Source organism: Rhinatrema bivittatum, chromosome 12 (assembly GCF_901001135.1).
Source record: "Rhinatrema bivittatum chromosome 12, aRhiBiv1.1, whole genome shotgun sequence".
Taxonomy (NCBI): domain Eukaryota; kingdom Metazoa; phylum Chordata; class Amphibia; order Gymnophiona; family Rhinatrematidae; genus Rhinatrema; species Rhinatrema bivittatum.
In genome coordinates this window covers 37261829-37277757 of record NC_042626.1, presented here as the reverse complement: position 1 = coordinate 37277757, position 15929 = coordinate 37261829, and the positions used below count along the sequence as shown (strand labels likewise).

Sequence of the window (15929 nt, the reverse complement as noted above, 5' to 3'; positions counted from 1 at the left end):
TATTTCTCCCCTCTTCCTTTTTTATTTTCTTGAACGTTTGGCCCTTCAGCCTGACACCACTGGAAAAGCCCTTTTCCAGTTCAGATGTTCTAGGAAGGGAGATGCTGTTGTCTCTGGATAAAGAGGAGATTCAGGGGTCTATAATAAGGTTTCCCAGCCAGCGCGCCACAGAGAAAGTCACCACTGCCTGATGCTCAGATCCAGACCAGCACCTGGGCTCTGTTCCTGTCATCTCACGGCAACAAGGGCTACCACCAGCAGTGCCTTTTAGACTTACCAGAGCTCCTTTCTGATCAGGCGTAATCATATATATTATCTCTTCTTCCTAGCTACAGGATGAGCCCCAGAGAGTGTTGGGAGCATCACAGTGGAGGGGATCTGGCAGTCACATGCGGCAGTCTGCCCTCATACCAACTTCTCCCTTCTTCTGCACTTGTATATAGATGGAGCGGGTCCATCGCGATGGGCTCATGTGTTTCTCTGCCCCCTACCTTTTCCTTTGGCCACATGAGCCCTTTCCACGTCCGCACTGCCTGCTCCGTGGATGCTGGTGTTGCACACACCATTGACAAGCCTGGGGAAACTCTGCTCTATGCTGTTTGGGGTGATTTCGAAGACCATATGTGATCTTTTCATGTGTGCATGCACTGTGTGCCAGGCAAGTGCAGATGATGCAGATGAAATGCCATTTTATTTTCAAAACAAATAACAAAACTTTTGTTGAAGCTAATGTAGCTCCTGTCCCGTGTCTTACCTTCAAAAGAGGGAGGGGGGGGGGGAGGATTTCCTGGTAAAGCTGCAAGGGGATATATTCTCCAGGGCCCTTGGGTTTTTTCCTTCTTCACGTGGACATAAACAAATCACTCTTGACTCTCAGATTGTGTTCCAGCAGCATAATCTTTGCTGAAGCTGAGCTTCATCAGGTGTACAAAGTACATGGAGATGAATTTGCATCCTCCCTATTGTATTCCCAAGCCACTCTATCAGGGTCCCCTTTCGCCTCACTGGCAGGAAAGACTCTGGGGATTTCTGCTACTCTCGAAGATAAACCGGGTACCTGTTTTTCCAGTGTTTTGCTCTGCTATGCTGCAGGCTTGTTGCCTCGCCTTCTGTCTCCTATCCTTCTGTACTATACCAGATGGGCACACTCTCCTTTCTCCCTCTATAATAACGCCTGGGTGACACAGGTACGTGCTGACTGAAGAAATCTTTTTCTTCAATGAGCTTCTGTAGAGTGTGTGTATATGTTTTATCGACTGATTATTGGTGCTTGTTTTATGTATTTGCTTTGTATGTTTTAATTACTCTAATCCACTGTTGTAATATATGTGTTGATATTGTCCTGTGTTCTGTGCAGGATTGTTTTTTTTTTTTCTGACATAGCAGAACGCAGGCTTTCTAAATTAAGAAATAGAAGGTCAGCAGGCAGCTGACTGGTTTCAGATATGCTACTGACAAAGCAAAAGAAAACGTAATCTCCAAAACAGGACTCTCTTCTGGCAAGTAAATAAATCCTAAGGATAAGAGCTGATGGGGAAGGCCTACACCTTTAGCTGACCTTTCTCTCAGGACCAAGGACAGCAGGCTGAAATCCCACTGCCACTTCTGACCTTAGGCAAGTCACTTGGCCCTCCATTTCTTCAGGTACAGGTTTGTAAGCCTTCTGAGGGTAGGGAAATATCTACAGTATCTGAATGTAATCTGCTTTGAAGTGCCTGAAAAGAGGAATATAAGTCAAATATATAAATGAATAACCAGGGGACAGAAAGTTTCAGGAATTCTTCCCTTTGCATGCCTTCCACAAATTAAAAAAAAACAAGAGACAGCTTCTCTCAGATCACAGGCTGTCTGTGTCTCTCTTGCAGCTCACATGCAGGGGAAGAGGAAAACTAACGCCAGAGCCCTCCCAGAGCCTTCTGGGAGCCCCTCCACATCACCACAGGAATGATCCACTCTGGCAGTCTCCTATAGGGGTGCTTTAGGAAATATCTATCTACATACACCGCAAAATATATTCTTTGTTAAAGGGTCACATTGCATAGCAAGGAATTCTGTAAGTCTTTGCACAAACATATCTCCAGTTAAATACATGATAAAACCATTCAATGAACCTGAATAGGTAGGGTCATGACTCAGACATGTGTAAAGGAAAAATAGCGATGAGGATATGAGGAGAAGAGACACAGAGAGAGGTAATTTCAAATGAATGCAACAGTGGAGAAAGACCTGCCACCATGGCCAGAGAGAAGTTAAAAGTAGCACCACCAAGTGTAAACAATACGCTTGCCAATTAAAATAATTAAGCTTTCTCTGTTTCTCTTTAATGTTTCTGAAGGGCTTTATGTATTTAAAAGTTTTGAAAGCTCTTCCTAGTTAGCCTCTGCCACCATGCTGAATCCCAGGGGGAGGGAAGGTGGGTACTTACTACACTGTTGATTCTCCTTGAAATCCCATGCAGATGTCACACTGTCATGTGGTAAGCAAAAATGAATGGGTAACTGAAATCAAATTGTGCTTGCAGTCATCATATAAAGGAAAAGGCATTTAAGGATGAAGCATGAAATATATCAGAGCAACCCCCCCCCCCAAAAAAAAAAAATTAAAATAAAAAAATTAACTATAAGATCAAAATAAGAAGTTGGAAACTCAATAAAGGGACCAGGTTGCTAGTTTGGAGATTCCAGAGAAGATAGTTTAAGATTAAGGGAAGCACCATCCCCAGTTGCTCTGTAAAACAGAAGCCAGGATCATCTGTAGGGAACATCCTTACCTCTTCAGAGCCTGCAGAAAAGGTTCAAATAAAGATGGGAGAAGGCTGTGAAGGTTTAAGAGGCAGAGAGTTATCAATGGAGTATGCCATAGGTGTGTCTGCAGAAACTGAAAATAATTCTGAGCTAGAGCAGGAGCAAGCATATTGAATTCTTTTAGAAACTGCTGAATAGAAAATGGAGTAAATAAATGGATAAGAGATTATATATATAAACACAGAGGTAAACAGGTATAGGAAGCATGAGACAGCCGACAGGATAAGAAGGAATGAAAACAGGCTAGAATGTTCTACAGTATCTGATGTGTTTGAACATGCATGTCTACATATATGATGACCTTTAGTTCTCTGTATATAAATATGTTGTTGGAAGACCCCCACTTGTAGTAAAAGGGCTGTCCATGGGAGAACTATATGATGAAATTCTTCCACGGATGTCAACACCAGTTAATTCTGTCCAGCTGCCATTCCACACTGGGCTGTGCGTGACTTTGGTGAATGATTCATCTCACTGTAATCCCGTATGAAAGCCCCAGGGAGACATTTCATTTCCACTATCACTTGGAGCCGTCAGGCTCCCCGGCTGTTGGAGATAACTGAAAAGGACAGGTAGATATCGGGAGGAGGGGGAGTTACTCTGCTAAAAGTCTGTGCTCTGACGGAATCCAATTTCAGCTCACATCTGGAGACACCATCTTCTTGGCTTTGCCAGTGGATTCACCTTTCTGAAAGGAAAAAAAAAAAGCTTTCTGTGAACAGTGTTTTGAAACAGATTCACATGAAGAGGAAAGAGGAGAGAATGGAGGAAATAAGGTGAGAGTAACAGACGAGAAAGGTGTAGAGTTGACCATGAGATACTGATCCAGTACTGGTTTTCTAACTCTCTTCAAGAGAGTTTGATTCTTGTCATGCAACTAGTACTTGGATGCACGATAGAAATACACAGGAATATGGTACATGCCCTGAGACTGGCAAGACTGTCACAAAGTGGGAAGAAGAGATGGAATGAGAGGACCAGTGAGAGAGAAGAGAGAGTTAAAATACAGGGGAAGGCTGCTATGGATAAGGAAATACTAACAATTTTAGTGAAAAGAAACATCACAAAGTGTAAGAGAAAAAGAGAAGAGGGAGGAGGAGAAAGCAAGGGGAAGGAATAAGAATGGGAGGGAAGAGAAAAGTTCTAGAAATGAATAGGACAGAGTAATAGGGAGAATAGATGGTATATTGTATGGTTACCTCTTTCCTCTCAAAGGCGGTATGAGAGGAAAGAGGTAACCATACAACATACCATCCATGGTTAATGATTGCAGAACATGGAATTTGTGTACTAGGAAAAGTTAACACCTTCCCATAAAATTATTCAAACATGCATGTAAAGCTGGCCTCACTCTCATAAATTTCCAGCAATGGGAGGCTCCATGGGTACAGAGTTGCTTGGAGTAAAGGTTGCACCCCCCACAAGATAGGTCATTTGTCCAACATCAATGACCACAAGTTCCTGGGAAGCAAGCGTTGTTCACCAGAGGTGCAGGCTGTAGCTCTCCAGGCTTCGGGAGAAGGAAGGGCAGTTTGTCTTTCTTCTCCTTTGAGAGTTACTCTTTCCCAGTCAGTTGGAGTGGGTTCCAGGAGGGACTCATTTACCCATGGTGCTCGGGAAGGCTTTTGTCCCTCATCCCAGAGATAAAAGTGTTTTGTTCAAAGGCTAAAAGCACCAATTCAGGTATTTGTTCAGTTTGAGGGGGGGGAGAAGAGGACTTGACTAAGAGAGAAACAACCCATTGTCAATTTATTCAAGTGGCATGACAATAAATAATTTTATGCTTCTAGACTATCAAAACTTTAAAACTGTCTTTTGTCCTCTTTTTATACTGTGAGATCCTTTACTTTTGTCATTAAAAAATGTTAACTATATTTGAACTATCCCCGTCATGTTTGGACTGTTTATTAAGATACTGTGACAGATCCCCTTGGGTCTTGCAGCATTTTGGAGAATCCTGCTCCAGAGTTACAGGCAGTTTTCCCCATTCTGCAGTATCTGAAGGGGGTCCCAGGCCTTTTACAATGAGTGCTCTAAAAAAAAAGGAGGCTAAGGTGGCAAGATGGCAGCATGGTCAAGGCTACAGTCCTCTGAGCTCCGTACTGATTTCCGCATAAAGTTTCTTCTTTTGCAGAATGCCTCCTAAAAGGAAGGGGAAAGTGAGGATATTTCCCTCCGAGACTCAACTTACCTAGGCTCAGCGTACCATCATGGACTTTCCAGTCTTTTCTCCTGGGATTGAGGGTCTGAGTCCCTATGCAGCGGTAGGTGAGGGAGCGTCTCTCGTTGCGGGGGAGGAAACATCTCTCAGCCTCTTGGATGAGCGATTACCTTTGGCTCCGCATGCTTCCCTTCATTGGGCATCGCTGGCTCGCAGCCCGCTGAGGCGAACGTCTACCCAGTATTGGAGGGTGCCTCAGGTATGGAGGATGAGCTCCTTTTGATACCATCTTTGGTTTCCTCAAGTTTGAAATTAAGTGAAGATCTGGGAGTTGAGTATGCTCCCCTCCCCCTCCCCAAGTTCATTTGCAACTGCTGTGCTTACTGCAGTTTTAACGCCGGAGATTGTAACTCTTCGCTATGGGACATTATCCATAAGCTGGGGTCTGCATTTGTAGAACATTCCTCTAAAGTGTCTGATATCAATGAGATTGGATTCAAGGCTCAGGAGTTAAAATTTCAAGATTTGTCGTCAAGAGATTCCACACTTGAAAATTAGCCTAGTGGAGTTCAAGAAGTTAATCGTGGCCTGGAATATGTGGAAAATTACCAAAGAAGGTTTAATTTAAGATTTTTAAATTTTCCAAGAGTGGTGGGAGAAATTCCCAAATTGACTTTGTGGAGATATCTGACTGAATGTTTGAATATTTCGTCTGAGAGGATACCACCTTTCAACAAGGTCTACTTTTTGCCACCTAAGCAAAATCTTGGTCAAATTAATATTCAGGACATGAACTTGACAGATTCCCTAGCATCTTTGGCTTTGGAAGTTTCTGAGCGGGCCAGTTTGCTTGTTTTTTTCTTTTCTGATCAAGATCTCAGTTATATTATGAAATGATACTTTCATAATTTAAGTATGGGTCAAATGGTTAGAATTTTCCCAGATTTTGCTACAACCCAGGAGAGAAAAAAGGGTTTTTTTTGGCTCTGTGCCCAGACATACTTGCTGTGGGTGCCACCTTCCTCCTTAGGTATCCATGCTAACGTTTTGTTAAGTTTCAAAATAAGTCTTACATATTTTTCCTACCAGAACAACTTAAATCCTTTGTAGTGTGATGGTTATTATATACCTCGGGAGAGGTTGAGGCAGGAAACCTGGGTAGAATCCTCAAAACCCAAGAAACCCCAAGTTAGGGGAAGAGCTCTTTCTCTGACAGGCAGTGGGGGAGGGGAAGGATTGATGACAGAGAGGGAGGGACTGCACAGCCTGCACCTCAGCAAGAGGGTGGGGACACCCAGGTGGATGGGGAGGAGCCAGTGATGTGGCCTGGACTGGAATACTAAAAGCAGATGGAGACAGATGAGGTCGTGTTGGAGAGTTTAGAATTGGGGTCAGTACTAATGGAGGTGGAAGAGGACTGGTGGAAACTTCTTTAAGGAGACCTGGATTGCCAAACAGGTTAGAATCTGATAAGAGGAAACTGTCGGTGGGTGGATGTAGCTGTAGTTGGGCAAGGTGCAGTATCTAAGTGTCCCTTTACAAGCTATGGTGGGTGGTGGTAATAAGGGCTTGATTTCCCTCGAACCAAGCCCACAGGCACTTGATTTGGTGCTTGAGCGGTGGCAAGAGCCTTGAATTGTGCCTAGAAAAGCAAGGTTGAAACCAGGGGCAGGAGCCTTGAATTATGGCTAGAAAAGCAAGGTTGAAACCAGGGGCAGGAGCCATGGACTGATCACTTAGTGGCTCGCTTTATGAGCTACAGCTTGGCTGGTATAGAGCAGGCCAGGCCTAATTTCAGAAGGGCCTGTCGGGGACGGACAAATGGTGGGGAAGCAAGGTATTTACTCCTGGCTGATGAGCTCTCTGCAGGATTAATAGCACCTGCTCAAGCAGTGGCTGAGTTCCAAAGTGGTGACGCTACATAGAAGAGTTCTGCAGAGGGGAATTAGCAGACGAGACAGGGGACATTGTAGATTCTATAAAAGTATTGTTGATGCCCCATTGTTAGACTTGGACTGTATGCTTATCATATTTATATTGCAGGAGGTTTTTCATGGTAAAGCTTTTTTCTAGGGGGTTTTTTTTTTTTGTTTGTTTGTATTATTTTTTCCCTTGTTTCTGCCACCCTGTAATAAGTTTGTGGCCTGGTTCTGTAACAGCTTAGGGGGATATTTCTTTGTTTTGTCAAGTGGATTAACAGTTTTCTTGTTTCTGATCAAGCAAGTCTTGGGATATAATGTATTAAAAATAGATAAATAAGAGACAGAATGCAAATACACCAATATTCAGATATGACAGCCCCCCCCCAACCTGGAGACTTGCTGGCTGAAGAGTTTAGGTGGGGGATGTCCCTTCACTGTGCATTTATATGTGGTTTTAGAATGCTGAGTGCTTGAAAGAAATTTCTGATGGGGTGATTTCACTGAACCACCACTAGATGGCAGTGCATCTGGTAAATTATACAATACATGTCACTGAGGTAGCTGACTTCTAGGCAGTGTGTCTCCTTTAAAGGGTTCAGAATTCTCTAGGAGCCGTTGAAATGGGGACTTTATAGCTTTGTATTCATAGTTTGGCAGGGAGATTTAGAGGAACCCACACAGGGGAGTGGGTGGCCCGAAGGTCCTTTCCTCAAGGAGAGGGCTCTGTCGGGGCTTTCTCCCTCAAGTGGAAAGGCCCAAGGCATAGAGGTGCTTCTCCTCAAGGGGAAATAACCAGATGCCCATCCTGGGTCAGTAAAGGGGGAACATTGGGGCCCACTGTCGTAGAGGACTTGGGAAGTGAGGAGTTCCAGGGGGAGCTTGAGTGGGAGAACCCAGGGAAAATCTCTGTCATGTTGCATTGAGATTTCTGAAGGCTGAGGATGTCTTGGAAGAGGCAAAAAAGAATAAGATTTTTTTTTTTCTGCGAGGGGACAGAAACTGAAGCTAATGTGCCAATGGAGTAGAAAGGGAAAAGGGATTCCCAACCTTTTAGGAAACAAAGATCCCCACACATTTATCTTTAATTTTTGCATGCTATAACAATAATGAAATAATGATTTGCACTCCAGAATCCTTCATAATGTATAAAACTTTGATCTAAACTGAATATGTAGGGAGGGCAGTTGCCATAGCGATTGAAAAATTGCTCTCATAATTGAAGGTTGAGTTCATTCCCCCTTCCAATGCAGCTGCAACGGGGAAAAGGAAGCGAGTTCAAAAAAAAAAAAGTTCTAGGTTGGCAACTCGGTGTATGACCGGTCAGAAAATTGGCAAGGATACCTGCAATTAAATTTTCAGAAAGACACTGCCTGTAGAGTTTCCTTTGGAAAACTCGGGCTGGGGGAAGGAGCTGGTACGTTTGTTCCTGCGTACTTCTCATCTGCTTTTGAAGCAGGTTCAAAGCGCAGGGGTGAAAGTGTGCATGAGGATTTAAAAATTAAATCTCTGCGTGTACTTTTTCTCTCCCAGCTCGGCTCTGCTCCTTTTTTCTTGCATGCTGTGGACGGTGTAGGTGGGGACCAGTAATTTATTTTTCAAAAAGGCCTTTTTACAGGGGTAAACAAGTTCTGAAATGTACCTTCCCTAAAAACTGACCTCCTTTTAGTCTGCTTTTTGTTTTTTTATACTTTATTCTGGCTCTTACAAACACATACAGAAAATGCTAGTTGCAAAATAATTTAGATTTAAAACAAAACAATAGCCTGCGTTGTAACAGGCAGAAGCCTAATGAGATCTGTGTCTGTCTGTGTGTCAGGGATTTGTTGTCAAGATACGTACACTTTTATTTGCAATACTGAAAAATACAAGAAAAATATCTAAACAATTGTTTGGCAGATTGATTGATTTAAGTATAAGACAAATGAAGATTTGATGACACTGGAAGTACCTATTATGACTGGCCACTTTGATGGTTAAACATTAACAAGACAGGACTTGACTATATTTTATAAGGATGTGCAATCGTTTGTGCCGAATTGGAAAATTTCAAAGAAATAGTCCAATTCGGCATGAGTTGGAGGACCCGAATCCCAAGATGGATTTTCCCTGAACTTCGGAGAAAATTTGTTGTTCGGGTTAGCGTGGGGGGTAGGGGGCACATTTATTTAAAAAAAACCAAAACAAATCCACCCCAACCCTTCAAATTTAGTTAATTACAACCCCCCCCGGTGGTCCAGCAGGGGTCCCGGGAGCGATCTCCCACTCTCGGGCCGTCGGCTGCCAGTAAACAAAATGGTGCCGGTGGCCCTTTGCCCTTATCATGTGACAGGAGCTACTGGTGCCATTGGTCAGCCCCTGTCACATGGAAGGAGCAAAGGATGGCCCGTGCCATTTTCTAAGATGGTGCCGGCCATCTATTGCTCCTACCATGTGACAGGGGCTGACCAATGGCACCGGTAGCCCCTGTCGTATGGTAAGGGCAAAGGGCCATGGGCACCATTTTGTTTACTGGCAGCCGATGGCCCGAGAGCGGGAGATCGCTCCCAGGACCCCCGCTGGACCACCAGGGACTTTAGGCAAGTTTTGGGGGGATTGGGAGGGTGGGGGGGTGTAATTTTCTTTTTGGAAAATGAAGTTTTCCACGGGTCGCCCGATCCGTCATAAAAAAAATTATGCACATCCCTAATATTTTATAGTAGCTTGTTGCATATACTCTAATTATAAATACAAGCATTAAATCTTGTACAGAACATTTTAAGGTAGAACTGAAAGAATACAAACAAAAAAGAAACATATATAAGGAAAAATATCAGAAAAACCCTCTCCAGACCACAAATTGGAGTCATGAAGAATTTATGGAACATACTAAAGAAAAACACCTGACATTCAGTAAATCAATTATATCAGCTGGTCACCTTTAAAATGTGCACATTTTAACTCAGGATGGGGTAGCGGGAGGGGGCATCCCTGACAGGCAGATCGTGCCCTTACCTGGATATGAACTGACTTATCCAGCTATCTGGACAGGTTTGCCCCTGCCACTTAGCCGGGTAAATTAGTACTTATCCGGCTATCTGTCATGGATCGCCACTAGTTAGCTGGACAAGTATTTATCCATGAAGTGTATTTTTTTTTTTTGGTTTTGTTTTGTTTTTTTCTGTTTTTTATAGGTTTTAAATGCCAGTGCAGTAACACTGGAAACATAACTCCATCGCTGACCCTGGAGTTAAGTTTCCAGCACTAAGAAAATCCTAGCCAGGCTAATGCATCTCTCCGATTCGGGGAGTAATAACATCCTCGTTTGCATGAAATTTCCATGCAAGGGCACTAAGTATTTCTCCCGTGTTTAGAATGCTCATTTTGTGAGCCTGTGCAGCAAGGAGTTTTACACTCACAAAATGAGTGCTCAAATGCAGACAAAGCTGTGCGTTGGCCCAGAATGCACCTTTCTGCGTTGGCCTGTCTCTGCACCTGGGCCAGTGACTGAATATGGACCTAGTCAGAGCTGGAGTAAAGTTTCCAGTGCTAGCATTCAGTTAGGGAGGTGGACTGGAGAAGCGACGACGAGGGTGGCTACCGAGCACCCTGCTTCTTCCTGTCTTCTTTCTATATATTTTTTTTTCTTTTTTAACTGCAGTCGACCCTTCATTTGGTGTTTTTTCTTCAGCTTCTAACCTCCTGAGTTGGATTTTGGCTTGTCGTCCTCCTCCTCCTCCGGATGGGCCCTACTCTTCCCTCTCTGCCTGATCCCCTTCCCCCCATGCTGCTGCAGGCCCTGATTCCCTGCTGCCTCTCAGTACCAGTGTGTTGGATTCTCCCTCTCCTGACTCTTGATTTAAGGACACAAAACAAGCAGGAGATGGTTTGTACACGTAAACCACGAGTCCGAGAAACTCCTCCCTCCCCAATTAAAATTTGAGCTTACCTTTCGGAAAAGACTGAGTGCAATTTTTCAGCTTTTTTTTTTTTTTTGTGTGTTTGCGTGCATTTTTTAACTCCTGATGCATTAGCATACCATTTGATTACTGCACTGGGGGTTAAATTTTAGTGCATACATTAAGAAATTGCTGAAATTCAGTGCACCGTCTTACTGCATGGCTTAATACCTGGACCCCTTATCTTGCCCCATTACCCTGCCAACTGAGACCCTACTTGTGTCGACATCTCCCTTCCTTGTCCTTACCTCTGTATCTTTCCCAAACATAAATTTGTTAATAATTCTGTATAAAACCAAATTAAGTCTACCTGTACAGCTATTCTTCCTCTCTCCGAGCAGCTGAGTTTTGTGCCTGCTACAGTGATACAGGCTGAATTGTGCTAATTGCTATCCAGAACACTGCCTGCTGTAGAGGTGGATGCCCTGTTTTATTGATCTCTGTAATTGATATAATTTGACTTGGGCCTTTTTCTCTCTTCAAGTGAGAATCCCACTTCACAGTTAAGTATCTTCATAAAGAAAGATAGCGCTCACACCATTCCTGTTGCCATTTGAAAGCTGTTAGCAGAGCAGATTGCTAATGAATAAGTCTCTCACGCTGCCAACATAATCCCCTGTTTCAGGTCTTTCAGGCATTTCGATAATCATCTGATCTTTCCATTGTCCAAAAAGATTTGATTTTAAGAGCAATGAAATGGGGGGCGGAAAAAAAGAGGCTATGCAGCTTTGCTGGAACGCCCATGGTGCATTGCAGGTGCTGATGTCACTGCACCGAGCTGAAGATGTATAGGAAGATTGCTGACACTGTAATACAGGAGAAGGGAGGCAGAGACCTCCACCCAGCCATTATCGCCCGTGGAACCAAAACCGTGGTGCCTAAACGTGGATGGCAGACCCAAATAGCTGTGGGGGCGGGGAGGAGGAAGCTGGTACAGTGCCATATTTTCATAACATCCCCGAGCGGGGGGGAATAATTCATTAAAATGGGTAAGACTACTGAGCAATAATGTCTTTTTTTTTGGTGGGTGGCATAAAAAGTTAGCAGCTATGTTGGGGATGTTGATTCAGATATTTGAACTGGTGGCCGGGTTCGGGATTAGAAAAGAAAACTCTCTTGTAGAACTGGCTACAGATGTACCCATTACAGCATAAAAAGAGCTGTTGGGTGGTGAGAAGAAGGTCGACCTCAGTAGAGTTCTGGTCTCCTGAGCTGTTTACTATAACTATGGGGAAAATAAGCCCTCGTGCATAATATTTTTAGCAAAAACAGCTGGTTGCCATCGTCAACACTCTCTGGGGGCAATGGGAGCTCTTCTTCAAAGGGAGGCAATTGCAGCACCAAAACAGAAAACGTAGACCCAGTTTAGAGGCCACTAGGATGTGTAAAACATAAAACAAAGTATTTTTGTGAGACCTGCAGTTACGAAAATGAGTCGGGGAAATTGGAAATATGATGATTAAAAAAAAAAAGAATCCTATATTAGATGCCAAAATAAAATAGTGCTCGACACCGTCAGACTTGTTGGATGGAGGTGTACCTTTTTCATTTGAGTTTTTAAGATGCAAGATTTTGGATCTAAGGTACCTTTCTTGGGCAACCTGGAAAAAAAATGGTTAAATTTTCTCATCCATAGAGCTGATGGCTCCATGCATTGGTAATGGACAGTATCAAACAGCGCAGCGTGGAAAGAAGAAGAAAGCAAAGCACAGGGATTGATGAGTCAGCAGGAAAAGCTAATCATTCTTAATAATGGGAATCCCTTCAAACCTGTAATCCCTGAGCGGATATAGCTACTTGCGGAATAAATTCAGCTGTTTGTTTTTTTTTTTTTTTTTTTTTAAATGGACAGTTTCAAGTGTCAAAGTGTTAATGAAAAAAAAAAAAAAGATAACCCTTGAAATATAAAATCCCGTTGGCCAGAAAGGAAAAAAAAAATCACAGGTGCTTATTTTGAATTATTAAAGGAGTTGTGTCGAGGCTTATTTCTGAGAAATGGTGTTTGGGAAGTTCAATTATTTCTGCACCACGGATAGCCTTATTAATTTGGGCAGAAAATTAATTAGGCTAATTAGAACAGCTCATTGCAATTCAGAGAGGAGTTATGGTGGGTGTGAGAGGCAAGAGAAGTGTCACTGCAGAGTGGAGGTTTGGTTTTGGAAGAGGTTGTGGCTGCTGGGGTACTGTACGTGGCAGCAGAGTGAACACAGAAGGGATATTTTTACACAGTGTAGTGTCCTGAAACACGCAAATATATTAGCCTGCGCAAAGGAGGATTTAGGGTATAGCGAGGGCAATTTTCAAAAGCAATATGGCTATTTACTCGAGTACAGGGCTATTTGAAAGTATGCCAGTAAAAGTGGGTGCGTTATTCCACAACGTGCCTGCTGTTACTTGCATTTCATGGAGGTGGTCTCTGGGCAAGAGGGGGGGAGGGGGCGTTTCCAAAAGAACATTTTGTGGCCAAACTATGTACCTGCAGAAAAAAGCAAATGCAAATCGCTGGAGGTGCCATCTCCTTGGGCAACTTTCCATGGGCAAGCATGCATGTCCTTTCCCTTTGAGAACTGATGCAAAATCCACAGATTTTGCACCAGTTTTGAAAATCGTAGAAATCAATTGTTTTTTGTTTTTTTTTTATTTTTTTATATTGCCATTTCCAAATGAGGATCCATTTAGTATCAGACAGCTTCAGAAGCCTCTTTGCTTGCAAGGGTGTGTGATTTTGCAAACTTGACCAAGTGTGCATTCTGGCGCAACTGTAATCGTTCTTCAGGCCACTTTATTTGGTGGGTGTTTAACAGCGATGGAATCGCTGCCAGCTTTCATGGAGAGGTGTTGACTAAATGTTGACACATGCATTAGCTGATCTAGAGTCGCTTTGCTCCTAAACTATAATTGCTTTATACCACGAAGGCCCGGTATCTTTTGCCTGTACAAGCTTTTTAGACCTTAACATTATTTCCAGTCAAATGAATGGAAAAATATGTAAGCAATAAGTGATGGCAGAAAAATCTTCTACAGCTAACTACAAAACCGTATTCTACTTTGCACATGAATCCTTACTGCATTCTTTTCAGGCATTTTTTTTTTTTATCACTGGCTGGCGGAAGGGAAGAAGATGCCTAGCATGCCCCAGCACCTCCTTGCAGGAAGGAGAAAGGAGATAGAAACCATGTTAGTGCACCACTGGCAGGGCTTAGAGGCGGTAGAGGCAGCCCTTCTGTCTCATCTTGCCTTCACATGTTTTCTACCGTAGTAAAAGCAAAGTAATTGACAAATATCAGCGCACTTTCTTTGCTTTTTAGGTGTGAATTATTTATGTAACCTTAGCCTGCCAGTGTACTGTCCTTCCAGCTCAGCAGGCCTTCACAGGGGGGTAGGCTTTGGGTGTGCTGTTGGGGCCTCTCCACTCTCCATGCACTTCTGCAGCTCCAAACAAAACTCTGGGATTCACTGTCTACGAGTGCAAACCATCTTGTTTTATTTCCTGACACACACAGAGAATGCAGGTTCCAGACATGAGGTAGCTGAATACATTCAAAGGCATCCCCAAACTGCCAGCACGTCAACAGATGACCATCCTGCCTCATGCAAGTTTATTCAGTCCCGTGTCAGACAATGCTGCACATATCTTAGAGAATTCGCTAACAGTGGAGCTACTGTAACTCCATGGTACTCATGTACAGATGATCTACCAAAGCCTTGGCAGGAGAAGTCCCAGAAAAATAGCTGGCATTATCCTCCCTGGAGCCTCCATATAGCTCTACAGGGAGCTCGGTTCCTCTATGGCTGCATGCTGAGAAAACAGAGGTTGCCAGTCCAACAGCCTCCCACCAAAGTGGAGCATGCTCTTTTATAACAGCAGAAATACTAAGACTTACCACTAGGGGTCACTGTAGTACCATGCTTTCAATAACATGGGTTACACAGGGCCATATAGCCAGATAAGTAGGGCAGGGCGTCCCAAACTTTTAGCTGATGTGACCCATTTTAGCACTTGAAAATTTACATTACCCCAGAAGATGACCAAAACAAATTAGCAGGGGTGCGGTCTCTCTCCAACAATCACTGCACTACATGTGATCCACTCTTTCAACCTCTATTCCTCCAGCAGATCCCCTCTCTCAGCCTTCTCTGATTCCCTTTTTCACCTCCCCAGCTCCTCTCACTTCTCCAGCCCTATTTTTTTAATCCCCCTGCCTGACCTCATTCCCAAGCTCTTCTTATAACCAGTAACTGATCCTGTGATCCTCCTATCAAATCTCAGCCTCACCTTTTCCTTTCTGACCCTTCTCTCACTCCCCCAGCTGATTTCCCCCTCCACCACCTTCTAATTCCTCTCCTACATCATCCAGTTAATCTTCTTTTTATCTTCCCATCCTTCACAGCCATCTGATCCCTCCCATCAAAAGGCCCTAGCTCTAAACATCCCTCTGTGTCAGGGCAAGTGGATGACAACTGGTGAGAAGAGAGAGGGCAGGCTGATGATATAAGCAACATTTTTCTCTTTGGTAGGTTCAGGGGTGAGTGAGGAGAGAGGAGCTGTGGCAGTCTTCATGGGCTGTGCACAATTCAGCCCTTCCCTCCTCTCATGGCTGGTCCCAAACCTGCTAGTGATCCGGAAAGAGCATCGGCATTAGTAATGAAAGCCACCATGGGGCCTGTTAATCCAGTGCATGCTCCCAGGCTTTGCAGTGGCCACTGAAATTCATGCAAGGGCAAGGCTACTGCAGGGTCTGTGAATGTGTGCCGGCTCTCAGCCCCATGCTGCCCTTACACTACTAATGCTTGCTGTTTCCGGCGTCTGAAGAGTGCTGCCCTTTGAAGCACTTATGACCCAGCCGATAATTTCATGACCTCCTTATGGGGTCCAGACCCACAGTTTGGGATGCCCTGGACTTAATCTGGTGAAGTGGCGATGTCTGAATATCCGCCCCTGTTCAGCGGCCACCACTTAGCCGGATAAGTAGTTATCCGGCTAAGTATTTAGCTGGCAAAATGATGGGTGGGATGGGGGTGTAATGGGAAAGAGTTACTTATCTGTCCCAGCTACGTTAGCTGGCTAAGTTTATCCGGCTAACTTGCAAGCCGATGCAGTACCGTG

General features: G+C 43.9%; 1 protein-coding gene across 7 annotated transcripts in view; it reads left to right on the top strand.

Moving 5' to 3' along the window:
• LOC115074156 (neurotrimin-like) overlaps window positions 1-15929 on the top strand; it is a 1324894-nt gene that overhangs the window by 495589 nt on the left and 813376 nt on the right. Inside the window, exon 1 of one of the 7 annotated variants that reach the window (XM_029573373.1) lies at window positions 6291-6423. The exons of 2 other annotated variants lie outside the window; for them this stretch is intronic. The gene's annotated coding sequence lies outside the window, so the exon portion shown is untranslated. Of the gene's footprint in view, window positions 1-6290; window positions 6424-15929 lie in introns of those variants that run through there. 4 more of the 7 variants (XM_029573371.1, XM_029573372.1, XM_029573374.1 and 1 more) reach the window with 4 other exon arrangements.